Below are 27,930 nucleotides of genomic sequence, written 5' to 3'. Positions count from 1 at the left end.
TGTTGGAAATATGTACATGTGATCCTATGGAGATCTTCTGCGATGAAGACAGGAAAATGTTGTTGCGTTGATAAAAGTGAGAAGACTAACAGCGCTTGTTGCGAATGTTTTGGGCGCAACGCTTCATAGCCTTGAAGCACATTTCATATGTAGTGGTCCGTTCCTCAAGTTCCTGCATATCATTTTGTAGCCTAGTATGATCACTGGCTGATCGTATGGTTCTGTACAAGATGCAGTCATCTGCAACTAATCTTACTTGGGAGCTGGGAAGTCACCGGTGTGACAAAGGAAGAGTAGGGGCCTAACACGGTCATCCTTTCTGTCAGGAAACATCAAAGTCAATTGTTAAGCTCGCCTCGTATGCCCGAGCATTCTAGTTTATGAAGCTGAGTCATGATTTAGGTTGGTTAGTATTTTATGAAATAATGTGATTGTTTGTTTTGTTGGGTTTAACGTCGCGCCGACACAATTATAGGTCATATGGCGACTTTCCAGCTTTGATGGTGGAGGAAGACCCCTGCATCATTTCATCACGGGCGGGCACCTGGGTAGAACCACCGACCTTCCGTAAGCCAGCTGGATGGCTTCCTGGCATGAAGAATTCAACACCCCGAGTGAGGCTCGAACCCACATCACCCCCAGTGAGGCTCGAACCCACATTGATGAGGGCAAGTGATTTGAAGTCAGAGACCTTAACCACTCGGCCACGGGGGGATGGGGGGCGGTGGGGAGTGGGGGTGCTTTTATAATGTGAAGATACAAGATACAAGACACTTTATAATAATAAAAGTTTATTTTCCGTCGGATACCAAATAACAAAATAACATTAGCTCAACAGCTAGTTTCTGACAAACATAGTAAGTAAAACAAGGATAAAGCAACCGTATAAACAAAAACATAGAAATTAATTAATAAATCAGCACATAAAAAGTGTTAACCATTAAAGCACATAAAAAATATAAGTAAAACATCAGGAGAGTAAGAATTCCATGCTGAACTAAAGCAATACACAGATACAGCTACAGGCAAAAGAAGAAAAAAGTAACTTAAAAGAAATTAATTAAATAAATCAGCACATAAAAAGTAAGTGTTAACCATCAAAGCACAAAAAATATAAGTAAAACATCAGGAGAGTAAGAATTCCATGCTGAACTAAAGCAATACACAGATACAGCTACAGGCAAAAGATGAAAAAAGTAACTTAATAGAAATTCAAAAAAGCAAATTCTAAACAGGACATCAACATAAAGCAGAAATCAATAGCACATAGCACATTTACATGCAGGGTGCGGATCAGCCTGACAAAATCTTTATACTTCTCTATGATACGTTTGTCATTTGGCAGGCTGTTCCACACTCTGGCTGCCTCAAACCTGAACGAGTTTTTGCCGTATTTTGTTGCCCTGACTAGTGGCACCTCTAACATATTCTCATACCTGAAATCATGTACATGGAATGATGATCAACGAACCTTGTCTGTTCTTGTGGACGCATTGGTCGAGAGGGCTAAGACGCTTCCTATGGAGGTGAAGGCCCCGCGTTCGATTCCTGGCTACTCCCACTGCGGTATGTCCTTGGGCGAGGCACTTTATCACAATTGCCTCAGTCGGCCCAGCTGTAAATGGGTACAAGGATATTGCTGGGGGTAAAATATAATTGGTTTTAATTGTTCTTAAAATAGGATGGCTCAAAAGTTGTACAGAGCTTATGTTCATTGTTTCACAAAGCGACGGTAAATGAAATTTACCTTTACCTTTCACCTTTACCTTATTCTCTTGCAAGGTGTCTATCGCCCTTCTGGAACACATGGATATGAATTTAAAGGTAGTCCAAACTAGAGCTATCACTAAAGGTGATGAATGTACCCCCCGCATGCACTGACACTGTATATTGCAATTTGACGCACACAAGATTGCATAATTATGTGGACTGTATGTATATAGACTGTATGTATACAGTATAGTAACAAAAAACAAAGTCCCATAACTATGCAGAATATTTATCTAAAAGAACGTAACATGCACCATGCACAACTAGGGTTAGCACTGATCACTTGTGTGAAGTTTCATTAAATTGTGGGCAAGGGTTCGGAAGATTAGGCGCGCACAAGACTGCATATGCAGACTGTATGTACATAGTATGTTAACAAGAAACAAAGCCCCATAACTCTGCAATTTTTGTCGTTGAAAGAACCTAACATGCCCCATGCATAACTACTGTTGTTACTGATCACTTGTGTGAAGTTTCATTAATTTGTGTCAAGTGGATGAGGAGAGATGGTGCGCACAAGATTGTGTCTATGTATATAGTATAGTAACAAAAAACAAAGTCCCATAACTCTGCATTTTTTTTTCTGAAAGAACCTAACATGCCCCATGCACAACTACTGATGTTACTGATCACTTGTGTGAAGTTTCATTAAATTGTGTCAATGGGATGAGGAGAGATGGTGCGCACAAGATTGTGTCTACGGAGACAGACAGACAGACAGACGTACGGACAGACAGACAACCTGAAACCAGTATACCCCCTCTTACAACTTTGTTGTCGGGGGGTGTACAATAATAAAATAGGACGTTTTGGGACAGCGTGATAACTTTTGACTGTCGCTGTCCCGGATGACACCCGATAGGTTTTTCTTTGTGTTCTATTTCTAGTTCTAGTCGGTACTCCCGAACAATCACTTTTAAGAGTATGACTGGGAGGCGCTTGTCAGGGAAACTGTGTTAATCTATAAAGGTTAGGTGCAAAGGCCAAAAGATAAAGATAAAAATAGAGTGCAAAGGTTAAAAAATAAAAACATTAAGTTATGAGAAAAGGAATGACCGTCACCAGCCTCTGGGTAAAAACTAGACTGAATATGAGCAGGGAGACTGTTCCAGTAACGTATACTTCTATGAAAGAAGGAATTCAGGTGATACTGAGTTCGAGACTAGGGAACGAGGAAGTTCCAGTTTCTAGTGGGTATGAGGTGAATGGGCCATATATAAAAATCTGAGTGAATTGTTAGCTTTTGCTGTGATGTTGTTCATGTGCTGGTTCCAGTTTAAATCCTTAGAAATGGTCACCCCTAGATATTTAGCTGAGTCCGTGGTTTACGTGTGGTGTTATGCAGTGTGTAAGGGAAAATAACAGGGTTTTTATTCCTGGTGATCCTTAGGACCTCACATTTATCTGGGTTCAACTTCATAGCCCAGTCTTGTTCCCAGGTTTCAAGTATATTTAGGTCTGTCTGTAGGTTCTGAGCGTCTGTTTCGGAGCTAATTGTCAAGTATACTATATAGTGTCGTCTGCATGTAGTCGGGCCTTAATTTTGACGGATTCATGCAAGTCATTAATATAGACAAGGAAAAGGCAAGGAGCAATAACAGAACCCCGTGGGACACCCGATAGTACAGGAAGTTCATCAGATAGGTGACCATCAACCGCCACTCGTTGCGAACGGTTTTGCGAAAACGACTTGATCCAATTTAGAGTTTCTGGATTTACACCAAATTTACAGAGTTTGTGGATGAGCTTGTGGTAATCTACTTTATCAAAGGCTTTTGAGAAATCCATTACAATTACATCTGTCTGTTGACCTTTTTCAAGGTTATCAAAAACTTCTTGTGTAAAGCTGGCCATTTGGGTCTCACAGCTTCGCTTTGACCTAAAACCATGTTGGAGGGGGCTATTTATTTATTTTGGTTTTACGGCGCACCAACACAGTATAGGTTATATGGCGCCAAACAGAACTACAAATTTTGGTTTCACATCTCATTTACATCGAAATAAAAACATGTATGAGGTATGGAATCAAAATTTGAATACCTGCTGGAATCACAGAGTTACAGCAAAACCAAGTGTTAAGACCCTATTAGTCGCCTCTTACGATCATGCAAGGGTAAGGCAGCTAGTGGTTCCAATTCTTTTCATACACAGATCGTCCCAGAACCACATGGGGCTGGAGGGGGCTAAGAATACTATGTTCATGAAAATAATTCATCAAGCTGGAGACAATGATGTGTTCCATGTGTTTGGAAGCAATACAGGTGAGTGAAATTGGTCTGTAAAATTTGCTTGGTTTGCATTTAGGGCCTTTCTTAAACACTGGGGCTATTGTAGCTTGTTTCCAGTCATGAAGGACCATACCTGTATGAAGGGAAAACCTAAAGATTTCACACAGGATGGGTGCTACTTCCGAGTGCAGTTCTTTTAGGATGCGGGTGAGATCTGGTCATGGCCACTTGCTTTATTAGGGGAGAGACGACACAGCAACTTATCAATACCTTCAACTGTAATATTTACAGGGGGCATGTGGTTTTCTGATGGATTTAGCAGACTTGAACAAATATGTATCAAGCTAAGTGGTTGAGGGCTGGAGAATACAGATTTGAATTGTTTGTTTAGAATATTTGACTTGTCAAGGGGATCTGTGAAAGTGTGTTTCCATCAGACTTTAGGGGTGAAACTCCAGTTTTCAGTTTTATTATGTGTTGACTTGGGGTTTAGTGGAATCATTATCTCTAGTGAATTATATCAGGCGGTAAGTTAAGAATTCGAGTTATAAAGGCTAAATTTCGAGTAATTCATCTCGATATTTCGCATTACTTATTAAAAAAATATACACATTTTTTTCATCAATATTGATTCGGTAAATAAACCTTTTGCTTATTATTGAAGATTAAGGGGCATGACTAGATACCGGAAAGGGCCCTTTCCGTGATATTTGATCGGAAAGGACCTAACATGATCGGAAAGGGCCTGCCATATGTTTATTATTGGAATTTATTTAACTATTTCTTCATATTTCATTATGGCATAATAAAAGAAAATAAATTAAGAAAAAAAAGTTATCAATTTGTTATTTTTAAATGAATTATAGACAAAATACAAGTCATGGCATAAACCGCGCTGATCGGAAAGGGCTTAACATGATCGGAAAGGGCCTGCTTTATGTTTATTATTGGAACTATTATTTCTTCACATTTCATTTAACAAATGAAAAAGGAAATAAAAAAATATCCATATTCGATTTTTAAATGAATTATGGACAAAATACAGGTCAAGACATAAACCGTGCTGATCGGAAAGGGCTTAGCATGATCGGAAAGGGCCTGCCATATGTTTATTATTGAAAATTGTTTATTTATTTCTTCATATTTCATTTATCATAACAAAAAGAAAAGAACATACGGTAAAAAAAATATCAATTTTTGGCTTTTAAATGAATTATAGGCAAAATACGCGCCAGTACATGAAGCGCGCTGATCGGAAAGGGCTCAACATGATCGGAAAGGGCCTGCCATATGTTTATTATTGGAAATTATTTATTTCTTTCTTCATATTTTATTTATCAAATCAAAAAGAAAAGAACCTAAGAATAAAATAACATTTTTTTTTTATAATTTTTAAATGAATTATTGTCAATATACGCGCCAGTACATAAAGCGCGCTGATCGGAAAGGGCTTAACATGATCGGAAAGGGCCTGTTATATGTTTATTATTGGAAATTATAAAGAATAGATTAAGATATATATATATATATATATATATATATATATATATATATATATATATAATAGATTTTAAATGAACTAAAGACAGAAAACCTATTAGTGAATAAAAGCGCTGATCGGAAAGGGCCTTACTTGATCGGAAAGGAAATGTCTTGTGTTTCCTATAATAAACAACAGTTGTGTTTCCTATAATAAACAACAGATAAAAAGGTTTAAAATTTATTATATAAATATTTCACATCTTAATAAATAGGCAATGTAACACAAGAGAAGTATAGTATAAATTATCACATAATCAAACAAATCAGGGAATATGACGAATTCATTTAACTTTTTCAAAATTCAGATACATTTAATGTGTTGCTATTTTCTGTTTTATCTAATTATTATAACTTATCAAAAGAAGGTTCAATATTAACAAGAGCAAAGTACAACATGAAATAGAAATTTACAAAGAAATGTGATCAAGTTAGAATCTCATATATCAAGTCACATAAAAAGATCAATATATTGCAGATTAAAACAACAACGTGATATAGCGTCTTAATGAATGCGTTACAGCATATGCAATTATTCACATTATTTACATAGTACGAGCCAAGTACAGAATGAAACATAATTTACAAAGAACGGTAATGAAGTTGGAATCTCATTGTTTAATTCACATACAAAAATTGAAAGATTAAATACCAACATGCTAAATCTTCTCAATGAATATGTTACAGCATATACATCTATTAACATTATATTAACATGGTATGAGCAAAGTACAACATATGTAAAGTGAATTATAATATTTTTATAATATAAAGACATTATTTGTCACATGGCACTTGTGTGTGTTTACAATTATACTGATTAACTGATGTAATCAATAGGTGTGATAATCCAATCATACCTTATCAGGACTAATCAGAGGCACGTGTTTGTTACGCCGCATATATTCAAAGACCGGTCCTCTCCGATCAGCGCGGTTTATGTCATGATCCGTATTTTGTCTATAATTAATTTAAAAATCGTAAATTGCTATTTCATAATTCATATTTTATTTTCTTTTTTATTGGTTAAATGAAATATGAAAAAAAAAAAAAAAAAAAATTAAGTTCCAATAATAAACAAATAGCAGGCCCTTTCCGATCATGCTAAGCCCTTTCCGATCAGCACGGTTTATGTCATGACACGTATTCTGTCTATAATTCATTTAAAATTCGAGTATTGATATATCTTTTATTTTAAATTATTTTCTTTTTTATTTGTTAACAGAAATATGAAGTAATAATTAAATAATTTCCAATAATAAACATATAGCAAGCCATTTCCGATCATGTTAAGCCCTTTCCGATCAGCGCGGTTTATGTCATGATCCGTATATTGTCCATAATTCATTTAAAAATCGAATATTGATATTTTTTTTTTTTTAAAATAATTTCCTTTTTCATTTATTAAATGAAATGTGAAGAAATAATAAAATAAGTTCCAATAATAAACATGTGACAGGCCCTTTCCGATCATGTTAAGCCCTTTCCGATCAGCGCGCTTTATGTCATGACTAGTATTTTGTCTATAATTCATTTAAAAATAACAAATTGATAACTTTTTTTCTTAATTTATTTTCTTTTATTATGTCATAATGAAATATGAAGAAATAATTAAATAAATTCCAATAATAAACATATGGCAGGCCCTTTCCGATCATGTTAAGTCCTTTTTGCGAAAAGGGCCCTTTCCGGTATCTAGTCATAGCGAAGATTAAGTAAGCACTAACCGGTGCGCACATACACGTCTCCGGGGAATTCTCGTTGCCAAACATCATATTTTTGGTAAATTGATGCATGCCTTTAGTGTATACATTATTGCAGTTATATTCGTTGATGTTTCAACTTATAAATAAGTAGTTTTTATTGTTAAATTTTTAGAAGTAGCGTGTGTTGTGTTTATCACATATTTCCGCGATGTTTACAGCACCAAAATTCGGATAATTTATACATGGCACATGCACAGTCATACTACCGGAACTAAGGCGTATGGGGTTGACAATATTGTTTATAAGATTATATCACAACAAGCAGATTTCTGTTTGCTGTGCAAAATATGGTTTAGGATAGACATAGTCCAAATAATTGTACTCGAGAGTTGAATATCGTTAATATTTTTTTGACTTGTCGATATCCACCTCCGAGTACAAACCAAAAAAGGAAAAGAATGTGATAGCACTGTCCCCTTCTTTACGTAAATAACACCCAACGGATTATGTGATAATAAAGCGACAGATCAAAAAAAGAAATACATACATAGAAAGTCATTTTTCCTTTCCAATGATGTATATATTATCTAGATTCCTTAAAAAACTTTCAAACTATGGCAGTTAAAAAAATTCAGAGGTTTAAATCGCATGTACTACATATTGGAAAATGGCCGATACAGGTAAACACATTACTACACGAAGCGTTTTCATTGGTCACTCCTCCGACCGCCATTACATGAAGACGATTGAAATGTTAGAGGTTTAAATTTTTTACAACAGAAATTCTTGATAAATAATAATATATTAAATATGTCCTGTTCTTATGTTTTTTATTTACTATTTATGATTTAAAACAACAGGTAAGCTGTTAGGGCTAAAAAAATGTGACTAGTACTGAAAAATCGTAATTTCAATCGACCACAGTTTTGATTGTTTCTGGTTGAGACCTCTAGGTAGAACGTAAAATATCAAAATGTAAAATCGGTCTACCCGAGGTCTCATTATTTAGACTAGGATAGACACATACATGGTTTCACTTACCGCAAGCAACGTTCTGTAAATAAACGTTGGACTTCAATATTTTACGATTTTGTTATTTCATAGAGTGCGACATTTTATTGAAAGTTTGAAATTCATGGTAGAGCTTTCTGTAAGATTTTTGCGGAAGGTTCTTTAGGTTTATTGTAGTCCTAATTACATCTCCAATAATTAATTTATGTTGACATTAAAGCACAAAATTGCCCCACTGACATATTTTTTGAATGTATATTATGTGTTTTGTTTCTGCAATTTACTGTCATCGGCAGTCTGCCTTGTACTGAAACTGGTGTCTAGGTAGGTTTTTCCTTGCACTGGTTTACACATATTTCCGAAGATTTAAGTCTCTTTTTTTTTTTAAATTATGAGTTATTGGAGCAAGTAAGTTTTACCAGTATTTTATGACTTTTTCAGATTTTTTAACGTCTTCGTTTTCCTAACAGTAAAATGCAGATACGGGTAAGGCTTAGAGGGATGACAGCTATAAAATAATAGATCATAAAATAATTCATTCCGATAAGCCAGATAAGTAAGGCTAGGTTTATTGTAAAAATTGCTGAAAAGAGATTGGTACAAATTAATAATATGGCAATAAACAACCTTTTACATATCAACTTTTAATGTTAACTTCCTGCTGTCCATGAAAATTAATCTACACTTTCAACATTATTGCACATACAGTCACTTCCGGAGGAAACACTAAACAATAACAAGGTTGGAGTAAAACGAGAATGGAATTTAAATGAAATATGACTTGTGTTTCGGATTTTGTTACAAAATTCATTTTCTGCGATCCATGAATCAAACATTTTGTGAAGTGCCTCTCCAAAAGGCCCAATAATTTAGCTACATCGTTTAATTGTAAGGTCTGTGTACCTCTCTTTTGCTGCCTCAAGAAGATCTTTAAACAGGCGATTGAACACTTCTTTGTGCAGAGGTGCTGTTTTTGGGCCATATATGCCATAATTGACTGTCCTGTTATGCAGTTAGTCTTGCTGAAGTCTTTCTGGCAGCCAACCACCAACAGATGCTAAGAAGCAATGTGCCAAGATGACATATTTTGTGTGTATGGGGGCAAAAAAAATGGATGAGATCAAACTTCCAAAAAGAAAGCATTGCTTGCCCGTCTGCCTCTCTAATTAACTCCTGCATAACAATTTCATGCCATGGCTCTTCTATAAGTTGCTATGCTGGCGTTGACTTTGTCTTTACTTTGAGCATTCAATTCTCTTGATGTTTGAAGGTACCTGTCAGAACAAAACCAATCTCCTTTTGGTGGGCGTTTGGGATTGATGCCTAGATTTACATAGATACAAAATTTATATGGCTGGTCTTTCCATAAATTGGAGTGAACAGAACCAAGGTTCTGATACAGGGTTTCTTTTTCAAGCCTGACACAGATGTAGTGGAAAACTTCGCCATTAATGCAACTTGAACGGGATTCACATTGTATCATTTCATCATCTATGTCCTGGCCACAGCAAACCATATTTGTATCTTCTACATCTTTTGATTGAAGATCATCCGTTTCTAATTTGTGCCATATTAACTGTACAATTTCTGTACAAAAATCAGTATTTTTTCTTGTCTTTGTGTGACATGCCTGTAATATTTAAGTTCGGTTGATCCTCTCATTTCTTCAGTGACAGCAGTTGCATGGCAATCATACAGACAAGTGGTACACACTAATTCCCACCCGTGATTGAACTTATTGGATATGGCAAATTTAACTTGCCTGTAGTTCAGTAAATTATTTATTTGACAAACAGTAGCTTGTTCCGATGCACTGAAACCTTTAAAAACATATCAAAATAGTCTTGTAAAAGTATCATTTCCTTATGAAACTCTTGAACCCCAGGCTGCAATATGAGCAACTGTAAGGGCATGGAAATTATCTGAAAAGAATGGCATATATGATGGCACAAAATCCTACCAACAATGATAAGGAATGGCATATGATGGCACCAAATCATACCAACAATAATTTCCATTCTTTGACCTAAACATTCAAAGTCTCTGTCATTTGGTATAAATGTTTGTAGCAGTAAATCCTCTGCTAATTTACATTCACTGCTGTCATATTTATTGCTGTTTGTAACCTAGATCCATATTTATATATTTATTGCTACGCTCTCTGATGTGGGATGACGACTTATTACTTTCTTTCCCTATTAGCAGAATGTCATTCCAGTATGCTTTACTGAGTCATCATTTATAGTGTCTTCAAGATATGTATTTCATTGGTAAACTTTTTAATTTCATCATAATATCTTCATAACAATAAATACTATTGCACAATATACATGCATAAGCATATTATCTCTCACACTCATTTTGATTTGCTTACCGTCGTGGTGCTGTTTGACCTACTGATGTTCAGTGACCTTGATTTTGACCTACTGACATACTTTCTTCTTTGGCAGTGGCTAGGGGTCCGGTGACTGGACCTCTAGACAACCCGTACAGCGCTGTCTTGAGGTCCTGTAATATATATGAATATACAAAGAGGAGACTATATTTTGTCTTTAAAAATGGGAGATTATTTAAAAAGTTTGCTCTCGTATCTTTTTCGTTGTTTGAAATACATTGTAAGTGACAAAAACATAAATATTTATAATTATTTAGTCGTTGGTGTGGGGGTGGGGGTTACGATTGCAAATTTGATAAATAATAAATAGCAGTTTTGTACACCGTAATCGAAAGCTTTTATCAAATTCTTGTTTTTCTCAGGACTGATGAATTAAAATTTATAAACTTAATGTTTTCTGTAGTATGGAGACATGGATTGTGCTCATGAATTGTTGAATTCGTTTTACTGCTTGAGTAAATAAATAATGGTGACTACTGGGAAATCACTGTTAAAATTTCATATTCAATTTGCTTCGAACCCGAGTGAGAGCTAATTATAAATAATATATTTTTTTCTAAAAGCGTGATAACGGCAAATTTATGACAGCTAACCATAACTTTTACCAGCAAATACTTTGTAGGACCTACTTTATACACTTGTAATTAAGTACATAATACAAACATGTATATTGATTACCGAACCTCTAGACCCGGAGTCTAGAGGTCCGTAACTGGACCTTTAAATATAGAAAAACCTTTTTTTTTTACCTGATTAACATGAAAACTGGTCAGATTGTTAATTTATATGAAGTAAAGATATAAACTAGGTAATTTTAAATATAAAAAAGCGAAGTCAGTAGTTAAAATCATCCAGACAAACCATTTAAGCACAGAATTATAGTTACAGAATTATAGTAACGCTTTGAGCATGGATGTTACATCCATTCATTTTTGCAGCAGACATGTTATTGTCAGAAAAAAAGATTGGTGTAATACTAATGTTTGGATTTCTTCAGTGTAAGCATGTAATTTTTTTGACTGTGTAGAAAGCTTTGCAGTGTCATTAAATTTTGAATTCTCCTCATCATGACTGTTTTTTTTTCTTCTCTTTTTATAAACAATTATAGACCTTCGATGCTGGGCCGTTATAAAACTCAAGTCTCATCATGTTTGGCTTTAAGTATATTTTATTGAACTACCAGTATTAAAATGAAAGATAAAGACTTGTCCATGTTTTCTGCAGCTGTTGCTGAAATTTCAACACACGCGGCTTCATTGACAAAGTCAATGATCATTTTGCTAAATCTTGCACACATTGTAATACTAAGAAATTTCTACAGGGTCGGTTAACAGCTTAGTCATTGCAAACTGAAGAAATAGATGTTATTGTCAATGGAACGGATAGAATCCAGAGAACTTATAAAAGTTGCTATGGTTTTCTTTTGCTATAGCTAAAGCAGAAGCAGTATTCCGCTTTCTGGCTGCAATACAGGCTTTTTGAGTTTAACGAATCCTGTTCACCTGGCGTGCTATAGAACCAGGGATGCTTCTGGAATGGGAGTATTTTCTGTATCTTGCACTATAGTCCCACTGTAATTACTAGCAATCTTTGAAGGAGTCACAAATATGGGTTACAGATGGTGGCTATGAAAATAATGAATAAGCGTAAATGCAAATAAACTACAATAAACTATTTGCTTAGGCAGCAAAGATTTTTCTTTTTGCTTCTTGTTAAAACTTGCTTTTAGTTTTACTACAATTTGTATTTCAACTTTGAGAATGAAAGTATTGCATAAAATATTCATAAATGAACCTGAAAACCATTAAAACACAAGGAACTATATACATAACATTGGGCAAATATCACAGCAATTAAGAGAAAGAGTATTGTTTGCAAAGTAAACAGCGTGTAACATATTGGCTAGAAATTAATAGCTTACATGTATGTTGTTATTTCAGAAGATAACAGAAGAAGTGGTATAAATCCCGCACGATAACTCAAACAATGACATGTTTGATAATTATGATTTTTCTTCATTAAAACGTTTCGATTCAGAAAATATTTTTGTGTAACATTACAGTATGCACTTAGCTTCTATCATTGACAACCTTTTTGAGTTCAACAATGCATGAGAACCATAACAATCAATAATATAAACATGCTGTAATTTAAATTATCGTGGGGGAGTAGTATAAATTAGGTATACTGGTTGAGAACCATATTCTTGACAGGACCTGGTTCTGGACAAGCAAAATGACCCCTTTATAGTATTATTTATGAAATAATTAAAACAAGATCATTCAGAACTTCAATTTTCATATCTATAACAAAACTTTTTATCACAAATTTTGTATTTACTTAAAATTCTAAAATGATATATCGCCTGTGTTTACATAAATGTTCCATAGCATTGGGGCATAGAGGTAGCATTGCGCATGCAAGCAGTTTTAACTTGTTGAGGTACCAAGTGGGGGAGAAAGAATCAAACAGTTTATTTCATCTATGATTACAGCACAAGTTCCTTTTTTACTACCACAATATTATTTCTGATGATTTTGTACTATTTCAGTTCAGTATCTGTTTGAATTATCAAGCAGTCGTTTAAGACAGAATTCTGGTAATAGGGAATGGGCTTCTGCTTGAATTGGTGCTTTTAACTGTCGGGTTACCATTTACATGTATTAAAAATTTGAGAATTGCCCCAGCTAGAATCAAATAGCAGGGCGCAGCACCTGTTCCTAATTCCTTTCTGCCCAGTGTTGGCCTATTTAGCCAACCTGCCTTTTTTTGTCTCAGTAGTTTTATTGCCCTTTTTTTATCGAGAGATACACACCGGGGGCATACCTTATCACATATTGAATAATTAGCAAACAATTACCTGTTGTAATCGTGCCCGAGACAGAAACATAATTTAGACTGCTCCTAATAGCATTATTAAAACAATATGCAAACCAATCTTAAAACTATTTTTATTTTCGCGCTCTGTCAACGTGTACTTTCGTTTTCGGTCACATAGTCGTAAATGTCTGTTTATACACAGTTGAAACTTAACTGAAATCCAGACAATATATGTTTAAATCTAATAAATAAATATCTTTTTCTTTAAGTTTTTGAAATCGAAAGTAGGTTGTCAGCTGCGGTGTCAAACTGCCGATTTTTCTTGAATATTTCTATGAAATTTGTTTAAAAAGGGGTAATGACACGCCAAACTTTAATGTAAGATACTGTCAAATGCTGTTAAACTGTCTTTGCATCATCAAAATTTGTCAAACAGATTGTTTAAACTGGAGATTTGGGCAATGTTTAGAAAAGTGTAACTGTATCCGGATATGAAATTTTGGATACCCGAAATACAATCTATTAGTGGTGCTTAACTTGCATTAATTCAGACTGTTGTAAATAAATGCACCCAACGATCTCTCAAACTGTGATTATACTCCATATGGAGGGAAGATACTGTATATCATCTTCAACATAGTTCTCACTCAGCCTAAGCTTTGTCCTAATTCAGTCAAATGGAACATGCTTATGTATTCCATTAACTGGAAATTTAAAAGTTATTGACTTATTAAATACTCTACAGGAGACATGACCTTAAAGTAAAAATGTGTAGGACACATGTTAAGTAACAATCATTCATAAAGATGGATATTGTAATCATAAGCAATATTTAAAAAATGAAGCACATTATTTTCAGTTAGAAAATGCACCAAAGGCCGTCTCCGGGGTCTAAATTTTCAAAATTTTCTTGGGGGTGATCCCCAAACTCCCCTTTAGGTTCCTTATAGACTTAAACAAAGGTTAGGATTGCATTTTGGTTCTATGAGGTCAAGATGACTGTTAAATATGAAAAGAAACTGTGTGTGCTCGATTACTTTAGTTTTTTAGCTCCACTATTCAGAGAATAGGGGTACTATTCTACTCGCCCCGGCGTCGGTGTGAGCTTTCTTGGTTCAAGTTTTTCGGCAATGCTACTATTGCTTTTATCTTACTGTAACTTCACATTAACATTGTTCAGCAAACAAAGTATGTGCAGGGGCTAGGCACATTATACCCAAGGTCAAGGTCACCAAGGTGTTATACTTAAGTTATTTTTAAGGTTAAAGTTTTTCGGCAAACTTTGTTTTTCTGTCATATCTTTGTTACTATTGCTTACATCTTACTGTAACTTGACATAAACATTGTCCAACATACAAACAAAATATGTGCAGGGGCTGGGTCCATTATACATAAGGTCAAAGTCACCAAGGTGTTATACTTAGTTATTTTTAAGGTTAAAGTTTTTCGGCAACCTTTGTTTTTCTGTCATATATTTGTTACTATTGCTTATATCATACTGTAAGTTCACATAAACATTGTCCAGCATACAAACACAGTATGTGCAGGGGCTGGGCCCATTATACCCAAGGTCAAGGTCACCAAGTTGTTATACTTGGAATTATTTTCATGTTAAATTTTTTCAAAAGCTTTATTTATAGACATATCTTTGGTACTTTAAAAGATAATGACTTGAAATTAAAAATATTTCTTTATAATCATCATCTGCATGTGTGGTTACAATCCCCATAACTCTTGATTGTATTTTTGACAAAATTATGCCCCTTTCATACTTAAAGTTTTTTGGTAATCTTCGCTTTCTGGGTATAACTTTATATCTTGGTGTATCTTCCTTTTAAAGTAGAGGTCTCTTATTGAGACATAAATTCATTTTACTGTCAAATCGCCGAATAGTGGAGCACGCTGTATGACGGACAGCTCTTGTTGATTGATATAATTATATTTAAATTTTAATTTGGCTCAATTTGATTGCCAGTGAAACAAAAAAGAAGCTTAAGCTTTGTATGTTCTGTGATAAACAGTAGTTGACTCATGGACCAGTAAGAGAGCATTATGACCTTAAATTGCCACATGACATCCAGTTCATTAGTACACGGATGAATGAAATTTAACAAAGCATAGTTTTTATCAAAATATTTCAATAAGCATGTAAGAATGAAAACAATCAAGGCCTTTTTGTGCTTTAAATTCTTATTTACCAAGGTTCGAGGTATATGAAATCAGGGGAGTAATGTTCAACTATTACTAAGCATACTTTGAAAATTCTACCATGATTCAGTCTCTATAATGTATCTTTTGTAATGTTGAATGGGGGATCGAGATTCAAATTTCGAAAACAACAGATAGCAAAGAATCTAACTAAGAGAACGAGTGCTCGCGTACATGTATGTTTCATTCAGAAATAAGAAAGTTATCGCTATTTTTTAAATGTTACTGATTGCATTGACACAACGCTGAAATATGCACATGGATACAAAAATATTGTCTCGGCTAAACCCACCAAATTAATTTAATAAAAGGAACGGTACTGAAATTATATAGTAATCAGTAAATTTATAGAGAACTGACTCAAGGAATATGGTAGAATACTTTCCATGTACACTGTTGAAATAATGCTGGAAATGAAGTACAATTTGCTCAAAGTGATCTGATATGGTCACAACCCACACTTCATTGTTATTTGTTTGTCACTGATACATCCTGTCCATAAATCCAAAACAAAGGTAATAATTCCTGATGGGCTGATTCCTAATAAAGCTTTCCCTGTCATGTGGGACTTATAATGTAAATACATAAGTGATTTGTTTACTAATGATTGAGACGTTTTACAGAGAGAAATGATGTCCATTGACTGGTGATGTTGCTACAAGTAGATTTTGATATATGAAATCTTTGTGCCAAATCTTCAAGTAGTAAGCCTAACCGTAGGTGCATCAGGACGAGTAAAAACTCATCAATAAGACGTAGAGTCCTTGGACGTCCAGCCTTTTTCCCACTTCCGGTCCGATAAGTGTTCATTTCCGCATCATCTAATTCATTAAAAAGAAAGTGCCAACATTTGGTAATCCAGTATAAAACATACACATTTCAATAGTCTGGATATGAGGGTCCTCTATTGTGATATCAGGTTTAGTTACCTGGATACCAACGTCTTGTGTTTTTGTGCCCCAGAAAGGAGGCATATTAGTTTTCAACTGTCCATCCGTTCGTCACAACGTTAACTTTTTGCATGAAGGCACTTTACTCACAAACCACTGCACCCAGGACCTTCAAACTTCACATGCTGATAGTACTTATTGAGTACATGACCCCTACTGACTTTAGGGTCACCAGCTCAAAGGTCAAGGTCATAGTGGCCAATGTTAACTTTTTGCATGAAGGCACTTTAGTCACAAACCACTGCATCCAGGACCTTCAACCTTCACATGCAGATAGTACTTATTGAGGTCATGACCCCTACTGACTTTGGGGTTACCAGATCAAAGGTCAAGGTCACAGGGGCCAACGTTAACTTTTTGCATGAAGGCACTTTACTTGCAAACCAATGCACCCAGGACCTTCAAACTTCACATGCTGATAGTACTTATTGAGTACATGACCCCTACTGACTTTGGGTCCCCAGGTCAAAGGTCAAGGTCACAGGGGCCAACGTTAACTTTTTGCATGAAGGCACTTTACTCGCGAACCACTGCACCCAGGTCCTTCAAACTTCACATGCTGATAGTACTTGTACACGATCCCTACTGACTTTGGGGTCACCAGGTCAAAGGTCAAGGTCACAGGGGCCAATGTTAACTTTTTGCATGAAGGCGCTTTACTCGCGAACCACTGCACCCAGGACCTTCAAACTTCACATGCTGATAATACTTATTGAGTACACGACCCCTACTTACTTTGGGGTCAAAGGTCACCAGGTCAAAGGTCAAGGTGCTGCTGGGGCTTTGTCACCATTAGTGACAGCTCTTGTTATTTCAAACTCTATCTGAGTACCAAATGACCTTGTTGTTTTTTTTTTGCACAGTTAGATGTAACTTTTTCAATGTCTGTCTGTGTGTCACATGTCCTTACAATTGGCACAGTCTGTGTTTCTTTATTTGCATTTGTCTGAAAGTTGTTGCAATCTATTGGACCCTCATATTCATGTAAACTAACAAAAACATACTCTGAAATTTCTGATGAGCTGAATGGTGTATTGTGATAAACTTCAATCTGTTCAGGCTCCTCAGTGACATTTTCTGGTTGGTGCACATCATGATCATAGATCTGAAAATATAAAGAAAGATTTGTATTATCGTTATGAAGAAATATAGAAATAATGAAAATGAAACTTGTAATGTACAGTTGCTTATTCATGTCTTTCCTGTCTATAATTAATTCCAACAAATGTCAAGGAAGTTCAACATTCTGAAAACAAAAAAATTATGTTAAAATAGCTTAATATTCACTTTGGTAGTAAGTGCCAGTTCTACGTATCTAAATGACTATTTACTAACTGGAGATGGTCTGGATTTACACATTTAGCAGGGCATATCTCTAGATCGGGTGACTCGCTTTGCGTCATAGATCTGCGACCTACTCGGGGATATTAACTGGAAAAATTTAAAAGTACAGAATTTTTGGTAAATTTATGTGGGTGAACAGCTCAGTTAACAGCATCAAAATATAATTCCGAGTTCCCAGGTTCGGTGTCCAGTATGGCTGCATAGTTTTCTCACCCTGTGACATTCGTAGGGGGCATTCAGAGATTATGGTCACCTTTCTCTCTGTACATAAGAAAATAGAAAAAATAAATGCTGGTCTTGTTATACTCTGATAGAGGAATTATTATCTCGAATGGGGTAATTTACCCAGGTTGGGAAATAAAGTAGCCTGATTAAATAAGGCTGAAAATTTGAGCAAATATTCTTACTGCAGTAGTCTCAAATCATTTGATTCTGCCATCATGCAGCACAAAGATCGATGGAACATTATTGTACCCCCCGACAACAAAGTTGTAAGGGGGGTTTCAGGTTGTCTGTCAGTCTTTCCGTCCGTCTGTCTGTCCGTAGACACAATCTTGTGCGCACCATCTCTCCTCATCCCCTTGACACAATTTAATGAAACTTCACACAAGTGATCAGTAACAACAGTAGTTGTGCATGGGGCATGTTAGGTTCTTTCAGAAAAAAAATTTGCAGAGTTACGGGACTTTGTTTTTTGTTACTATACTATATACATAGACACATTCTTGTGCACACCATCTCTCCTCATCCCCTTGATACAATTTAATGAAACTTCAGACAAATGATCAGTAACAACAGTAGTTATGCATAGGGCATGTTAGGTTCTTTCAACAACAAAAATTGCAGAATTATGGGACTTTGTTTCTTGTTAACATACTATGTACATACAGTCTGCATATGCAATCTTGTGCGCGCCTAATCTTCCGAACCCTTTCACACAATTTAATGAAACTTTACACAAGTGATCAGTACCAACCCTAGTTGTGCATGGTGCATGTTACGTTCTTTTAGATAAATATTCTGCATAGTTATGGGACTTTGTTTTTTGTTACTATACTGTATACATACAGTCCACATAATTATGCAATCTTGTGTGCGTCAAATTGCAATGTACTGTGTCAGTGCATGCGGGGGGCTACATTCATCACCTTAAGTGATAGCTCTAGTTATTCTTTGAATTCCTATCATATATTCCCTCTCTGAAATGCGCAGAGCACAGACCATCATCTCGTTCTTCATATTGAAACTTCGGACTGACTGTCCGAATTCGTTTCAACCAAGCATTCTGTAGTGTTTTCTTCGCTGGGAAACGATGTAATGTCACAACCTTTTCATCTACTACTTTCCCCCTATAGTTCTTACAAACACAGCAGTATTTCCTCCATTTACATTCAGTATTTTCTCTTTTATCGTTGGATTTAACACTGAAATTTACGTCCGACATTTTCATGCATTTTCTACCCCATAAATGCTAACTTTATCTCTAACGGTGAAGAGCAGATAAAGGGCGGTAATAAATCATGGGCGACAACAACCTATATTGAACAGGACTATAATCTAGCGACATTTTTTTTTTTTCAGAATACATCTCTGAAACCATTTTTGAAAAAGTTGAAGAATCTTGACACTTGTTCCTTTAACCTTTAGCCTGCAAGGGATTCTGCCTTTGCGAACAGTGCAGACAAAGATCAGCCTGCACATCCGTGCAGTCTGATGATGGTCTGCTCTGTTCGCTATTCAGTCAATAACTTTGGTATGCACAGCTTTTAACAGTTAATGATACTGTCCAAATTGAAAGATGGACAAGTTCATTACAGAAATTTAGCAGAATAGGGTTAAACACATTCTTAGCAGCTTACAGGTCTTCAGTTGACACCCTACAATTTGCCAGTCTGATTTACAATGTTCCTATCTATACAACAGCTTTCAGCTGACAGTGATTACTATTACTACATGGCTAGTTAATAAAATTATAGCAGTTAAGGTTATATTACAGGAATATATCATATATATGTCATAGGTATGGCTTTTACAGTCTCCAATAGACAGGAAACTGGTTGATTGCTACTGTCAGCCAAAATCAATTTTTCATCTTCTGATATTTCTCGATTTATTCCTGTCATTACAGTTATGGAAATTTGTAGTATTTTCCGTTTTGGGGAGGATTTGTTTACATGAAAATTGACAACCCTGTCTTTTTTGTCATCAGAGCGGTGCTATAAAAGATTGGGAAACTAATGTATTTTCTGAGTTTTGTTTCATCTGAGATATATTAGTTTTTACTCTCAGTATTTCACTTACTGAGCCTTATTGATTGTTTTCTTTTTCGGTGGAATGTGTGAATTGCTGATCAATCCTGGTGAAAAAATAAAGTTAATTGGAGTTTGTTGGAGTGATGGTAAACTGTGATCTATCTTTTCTTAGGAATTAATATCGAAGACTTGCCTTTTATGTAAGTTTATTATTTATTTTATCTTTTGTTATAGAGCTGAGACTGAAAAAAAAAATCTTTGTGTACAAAATCAGAATTTTTGTGTGTGTGTGTGTGTGCAAAGGTATCAGCATTTAGTGTAAAGCCGTAAGTGCAATGATTCTTTAATTCATTATGTATAAATGTCCAAATATGAAGTTTTCAATACTCTACATATTGTCTAAATATAAGAAATATCCCTTCTTTAGATGGCTGGAAAATTACATTTTGAATTCTATTGCAGAATTGAAAAAAGCTGTATTTTATTATCCTGCAGTTAAGCAAGATGTTCTGGTACCTTTTGCTGTATCTTTTGCTGTAGTATTTCTAAAATTGTTACCACAAATCATATTCTTTAAAGCTCCTAGTCTACAGAAAAAATTAAATGTTTAAAATTCACTGTCTATCAAAGCATTCCACTGTAAACATTTTATAAATGTTGGAAAAATGGGACATATTTTGTGATGGTCATGCTACAAAATGTATTGTATTTTATGTCATGAACAAAAGTTAAAACCGTTAAAGATGCTAGTATTGACTAACTCACTAAAACTTTGTTCAGGGTTAGCTGTTGGTACAGATGGAGCATTCTGCGTCCTGCGTCTATCATCCTGCATCGATCAGACGTCCATTGTCAGTGGTCCTGCATCAACAGTTCTACTTAACATCTTCTCCTTTGAAACTTCTGGTTAGAATTACACCAGACTTGGTTATTTTGTTCAGACTGTTCCACTAGGCCTCTTGAATGAATTGCCTTGCTGAAATTAACTTAAAACAACTTCTTCTCATGAACCATACTGTCTGTTTTATCCTTGCATGTACCTTAAATTTTTTTTAATGATTTCACTTGGCCACATTTATGGGCTGCCAGAGCCAGGAATAGAAAAAAAACTTTAACCCTTAGCCTGCTGGCGGCAAGTGATTTTGCCTTTGCGACCAGTGCAGATCAAGATCAGCCTGCACATCCATGCAGGCTGATAATGGTCTGCAGTATTCGCAATTCAGTCAGTAAATTTTCAGTGAACACCCCTTTGAATAATAAGTGATGCTGCCCAAATTGAATGATGGACCTGTCCATTTTAGAAATTTAGCAGGGTAAGGGTTAAACAACTTCTTCTCATAAACCAGATGATGGATTGTCTACAAACTTGATCTTAAGCATACTTGTATGGTCCTCTGCATACCAACTGTTACAGGCCACCAGAGATGAAAATAGAAAATACATTTAAGGAACCTCCTCATTAACTATTTGAGGGATTAGTATCAAACTTTGGTCTGTACATGTCTTTGTAAGGTCTTCTCAAATTTTCCAAATGATTCCACTTTTATTTGATTTTATGCAAACTGGGGCACTTAGTGCCTTTTAGGGATTGATAGTTTGTTTGTTTGTTTGTTTTGGGTTTAACGCCGTTTTTCAACAGTATTTCAGTCATATAACGGCGGGCAGTTAACCTAACCAGTGTTCCTGGATTCTGTACCAGTACACACCTGTTCTCCGCAAGTAACTGCCAACTTCCCCACATGAATTATCAGAGGTGGAGGACTAATGATTTCAGACACAATGTCGTTTATCAAATAGTCATGGAGAACATACGCCCCGCCCGAGGATCGGACTCGCGACCCCGCAATCCGTAGACCAACGCCCTTACCTACTGAGCTAAGCGGGCGGGCTCAGGGATTGATAGACCTAGAAATATAATTACCTTTTAATCTCATCTTTTGAAGGACCAGATTGTGGATCTTCACAAAATTTGGTCTGTAGCATCCTTTTATGGTTTTCTTCCTTTCATTTAAGTGGCTCAGGTTGGCCCCTTTTGGGGTCTGCAAGAGCTTAAATTAGAAAAACCTTTAAACATTTTCTTCTCAATGTACAAGCTGATTGAGTTGACCAAACTTGTTCTGTAACATCCTTGTATGATCCTGTCTGAAATTTGTTCAAATGCTTCCATGTTGCCCTTTTTAGAAACATCAGAGCTAACAATAGAAAAACCTTTTAAACAAAATTATAACATCCTATTTTAAACATCTTTCGAAATTTATTCGAATTGCTCTGCCTGGTCCCTTTTAGGGGCTGCTAGGTAAAAAGTAAAAGAAAAACTTTTAAACAAGTTGGTCTTATGAATTACTTTATGAACCGTTGCCAAATTTGGTTTGTAGCATCCTTGATTGGACTAGACTTTCAATTTAGTTATAATGATGATTGGATTGGAGCCATCACAACAAAAATAGAGAAAGCTTTAGATAGCTTTCAACTGATTTGCTTAATGGGTGTTCAGAGGCAAGTTGAAAAGGTCAATGTCCTCAGGTGAGCAGCTTAGGCCCAGGTTGACCTCTTGTTTTGATCAAATATAACAGATGATTTGCAGGTGCAATAAAATTCATTCTATATGCTTATTTTATGAGTGATATTATTTTCCATTATGATAGTGATTAACTGATTACTCAAATAATTTTCAGGCTTGTTGTCTAATATAGCTTGGATATATGGCTGTGCCCATAGTCTCTAAAAGAAGATATTGCTCCACTTTGTCAAGCTCTTATAGATAAAGTTTATTTGAAATAATTTGTTGTTCCATCCTTCCAGTAAGAGGGAGTATATTGTTTTGCTCATACTCTGTTGATCTGTTTTGTCAGTTCATTGGTTGGTACGCTGTTTGGTTTCTGATCAGTAACTAGGAAATGTGTGGTCCAGTAACTAGGGAATGTGTGGTCCAGTAACTGGGGAATGTGTGGTCCAGTAACTAGAGAATGTGTGGTCCAGTAACTAGGGAATGTGTGATCCAGTAACTAGGGAATGTGAGGTCCAGTAACTAGGGAATGTGTGGTCCAGTAGCTAGGGAATGTGTGGTCCAGTAACTAGGAAATGTGTGGTCCAGTAACTGGGGAATGTGTGGTCCAGTAACTGGGTAATGTGTGGTCCAGTAACCAGGGAATGTGTGGTCCAGGAACTGGGGAATGTGTGGTCCAGAGAATGTGTGGTCCAATAACTAGGGAATGTGTGATCCAGTGAGGTGTGGTTAAGTAACTGGGGAATGTGTCGTCCAGTAACTGGGGAATGTGTGGTCCAGTAACCGGGGAATGTGTGGTCCAGTAACTGGAGAATGTGTGCTCCAGTTACTGGGGAATGTGGGGTCCAGTAACCAGTGAATTTTGGGTCCAGTAACAAGGTAATCGGAGAATGCGTGGTCCAGTAACTAGGGAATGTGTGGTCCAGTGAGGTGTGGTCCAGTAACTGGGGAATGTGTGGTCCAGTAACTTGGGAATGTATGGTCCAGTAACAGGGGAATATGTGGTCCAGTAACTGGGGAATGTGTGGTCCGTTAACCACGGAATGTGTGGTGTAGGAACCAGGGAATGTGTGGTCCAGTAACCAGGGAATGTGTGGTCTAGTAACCAGGGAATGTGTGGTCCAGTAACTGGGGAATGTGTGGTCCAATTACTGAGGAATGTGTGCTCCAGTAACTGGGGAATGTGTGCTCCAATTACTGGGGAATGTGTGCTCCAGTAACTGGGGAATGTGTGCTCCAGGAACCAGGGAATGTGTGGTCCAGTAACCAGGGAATGTGTGGTCGAGTAACCAGGAAACGTGTGGTCCAGTAACTGGGGAATGTGTGCTCCAATAACTGGGGAATGTGTGCTCCAATTACTGGGGAATGTGTGCTCCAGTAACTGGGGAATGTGTGGTCCAATAACTAGGGAATGTGTGGTCCAGTTACCAGAGAATGTGTTATTAGGACGATTGCCAGTGGACAGTAGATGACCCCTGTTGTTTTAGGGTGTTAAAGGGCATGGTCACAGTGAGATTGTTTTCACTGGACAACTGAAGAATTGACAATTGAACAATTATATTAAAAGTAAAAAAAATGTATTTAAATGTTGCTTAAATGCAAGGACCTTTATCTTTAAAAAGCAGAAAGAAAAGCTATACAGGATTATGACAGTCTTTTTGAATTATGCAGTGCTTTAAAGGCTGTATGAGACATTTGATATTTAATATAGTCTGTGAGACAGACACTTTCATAAGATACTTGCAGCTGACACTTTGCCTGTCTTAAATTATCAGATATGCAGTCATTTTGACAGACATATAAAATGCTGTTACACAGTTTGTTGTTATTCTGGAATACAATCATTTTAAAGGAAAATGTTTAGGACTGCATATTTTCTATCTTTCTAAACTGATGTGACAGCTTGTAAATGTGGATTTATCTAGACTTTTCAAGGACTGTTTTTTTGATTAAGTGAAATTGAATTTCTGTTGTTTCTTCAGAATTCTAATTGAATGCTGTTACTTTTCTCTTTCTTTATCTTATTAGTTTAGATTTGTAGTAGGGATGTTTCTTACATTTTTGGATTTGCTATAGTGAAACGTAACATCACTGTGTGAAACATAGTTGCACATATTGCTGCCTACTACCAGCAGGATTACTGTCAGCTTTGTTGATTTTGATTATGTAACTATATCTATCTTTGTTTTATCTCCTTAACCAGTGTGGGGAATCAGTGACCCAAAATGGTATGGAACACGGAAATCAACATGGCGGATTTTTTATTTTTTTACCAATTTTTAAAGGTTAGTAAAAACTACAGCATCTATTCCACTCGTATTATAGCGCAGTCAATGCACATTTTAATGCTCTTTCCAGCAATGTATGTGTCTTGTCTACGTTCTCTCTAGTTTCTGAGTTACCTTCGAGGTTTTGACCGAAACGGGGATGATTTTCTGTAAAAACGCAGTGGTACGGTACACGTAATCTCTCTTCGCATACAAAATCTATGTAATTTGCAGCTTTTCGTACTTGTTTCAATCTGTAACTGTTAGGTCTTTATCATAGTAACCATGCACAGTGTTTGTTTATGATTTTTTGCGAATTATTGCAACAAATGGACAAACTATTGAAATGGTACGCGACACGTGCTATGGTACGCATCACGTACTAACTGTTGGCAGTCTGATACGCAACACGTTTTCTAATCTTGCACACATTTTCTTCTACAGAAATGGCAAAACCTAAGAAGAAACCAAGTCTGATTCTTGGGAAAAAGAACAAAACAAACAAACAAAAAGGCTGCTTACGCCATCTAAATCCCCTCTGTACAACATATCTCCAGCAAATAAAAGAATATTGTCTTTTAGGTCACCTGCCGTTTAAAAAAAAATTACAATAACTTTAAGATCACCTTTTAGACCTTTAGAGGAAAACAGTGATATTAAAGACGATGTAGAACACTTCTTAAACGCTGAAAAACAGTGTGAAGAGACCACAAGCAGAAAGAGACTTCCTGGGAGAAGGAAACAGGGAACTGTTAGTACATCAAGGAATGCAGTTCAGTAAGGACAAAACCTTGAAGGTAACTCAGAAACTAGAGGGAACATAGACAAGACACATACATCTCTGGAAAGAGCATTAAAATGTGCATAGACTGCGCTATAACACGAGTGGAATAGATGCTGTAGTTTCTACTAACCTTTGAAAATTGGTAAAAAAATCAAAAATCTGCCATGTTAATTTCCATGTTCCGTACCATTTTGGGTCACGTGATTCCCCACACTGTTAACTTCTGCTCTAGTAATTGAAATTTTAATGAAATTCAGGAGAGCAGTTTCCTATATTTAATTCAGCTCATCAGGCAAGGAGTCACTGTTGTAATACAATTATTATGCTTTTGTTTCCATGCCAGTGGGAATTCAAAGTTCTGCAAAAATAGAAGATGTAATTAAATGTTCAGAGGTCTTTGAGAAATACAAAGACTTTAATTGTTAAACCTATCAAATAAAATTGAAATATCATTTTCTAGTTTGACTGTTTAAAAGTAGTACAGCTATTGTTGTTTCTATAAAAGTAAGGGTCTAATGCTTTAAACTACACGCATATATTTGGCATCATGGGATGACCTCAAAGGATAAGTTCAATAACTTTAGCTTTTATTAGTCCCCTACTGGTTGAAAACCAGTTTCGGGGACTATAGGAATGCACTTTTCCGTCATTCCGTCATTCCGTCTTTCCGTCATTCCGTCTTTCCGTCATTCCGTCATTCTGTCATTCCGTCATTCCGTCATTCCGTCCGTCCGCAATTTCGTGTCCGGTCAATAACTCTGTCATCCATGAAGGGATTTTAATATTACTTGGCACAAATGTTCCCCATGATGAGACGACGTGTCATGCGCAAAACCCGGACCCCTAGCTCAAAGGTCAAGGTCACAGTTGGAGGTCAAAGGTCAACAGGGCTTTTTTCCTGTCCGGTCCACAACTCTCCCATCCTTGAAGGGATTTTAGTATTACTTGGCACAAATGTTCCCCATGATGAGATGATGTGTCATGCGCAAATCCCGGACCCCTAGCTCAAAGGTCAAGGTCACAATTGGAGGTCAAAGGTCAACAGGGCTTTTTTTCCTGTCCGGTCCATAACTCTCCCATCCATGAAGAGATTTTAATATTACTTGGCACAAATGTTCCCCATGAGGAGACGACGTGTCATGCGCAAAACCTGGACCCCTAGCTTAAAGGTCAAGGTCACAATTGGAGGTCAAAGGTCAACAAGGCTTTTTTCCTGTCCGGTCCATAATTCTCCCATCTATGAAGGGATTTTAATATTACTTGGCACAAATGTACCTCATAATAAGACGATATGTCATGCACAACTTTCAGACCCCTAGCTCAAAGGTCAAGGTCACACTTAGCAGTCAAATGTTAACATAGCATGAACAGGGTCTGTTTCGTGTCCGGTCCATAACTCTGACATTCATTAAGGGATTTTAATATCACTTAGCACAAGTGTTCCCCATGATGAGACGACGTGTCATGCGCAAATCCCGGACCCCTAGCTCAAAGGTCAAGGTCACAATTGGGGGTCAAAGGTCAACAGAGTTTTTTTCCTGTCCCGTCCATAACTCTGCCATCCATGAAGGGATTTTAATATTACTTGGCACAAATGTTTCCCATGATGAGACGACACCCAGTACCCTAGCTTAAAGGTCAAGGTCACACTTTGAGATCAAAGGTCAAGAGGATTTTTTTCCTGTCCGGTCTATAACTTTGTCATGCAAAGCAGGATTTAGATATCAGTTGGCACAAATATTCCCCTGGATGAGACATGTCATGCGCAAGAACCAGGTCCCTAGGTCTAAGGTCAAGGTCATATTTAGAGGTCAAATGTCAAATTCAAGAATGACTTTGTACGGAACATTTCTTCTTCATGCATGGAGGGATTTTGATGTAACTTGGACCAAATGTTCACCACCATGAGGCACCCTTGTTTTTAGAATTACGTCCCTTTGTTGTTACTATAAATAGATTTAATTGTAACTTTTTTATTACTGGCGGTAGAGAAAAATCGAGACCACTTTTCTGTGGTACAGCATGCATGTTACATCCAATTTTTAGGTGTATTTTGACCTATCTCTACCTGGTAAAGAGTTTCTTGTGGACTTATATTATTATTTTTTTTTTTTTTTTTTTTTTTTAAAGATTAATTTCCCTTTGTTGTT

The 27,930-nt window shown here is 36.3% G+C and overlaps 1 protein-coding gene across 1 annotated transcript in view; it reads left to right on the top strand.

The window, feature by feature from the left end:
* The first annotated feature begins 7,259 nt into the window (after nucleotides 1–7,259).
* Nucleotides 7,260–27,930, top strand: part of LOC123531529 (alpha-(1,6)-fucosyltransferase-like) — a 67,946-nt gene continuing 47,275 nt past the window's right edge. The window contains exon 1 of the mRNA XM_045312587.2: nucleotides 7,260–7,319. The gene's annotated coding sequence lies outside the window, so the exon portion shown is untranslated. The remainder of the gene's footprint in view (nucleotides 7,320–27,930) is intronic.

Source organism: Mercenaria mercenaria, chromosome 1 (genome assembly GCF_021730395.1).
Source record: "Mercenaria mercenaria strain notata chromosome 1, MADL_Memer_1, whole genome shotgun sequence".
Taxonomy (NCBI): Eukaryota; Metazoa; Mollusca; class Bivalvia; order Venerida; family Veneridae; genus Mercenaria; species Mercenaria mercenaria.
The sequence above is the reverse complement of the archived record's forward strand: the minus strand, read 5'-3'. Positions and strand labels throughout refer to the sequence as shown.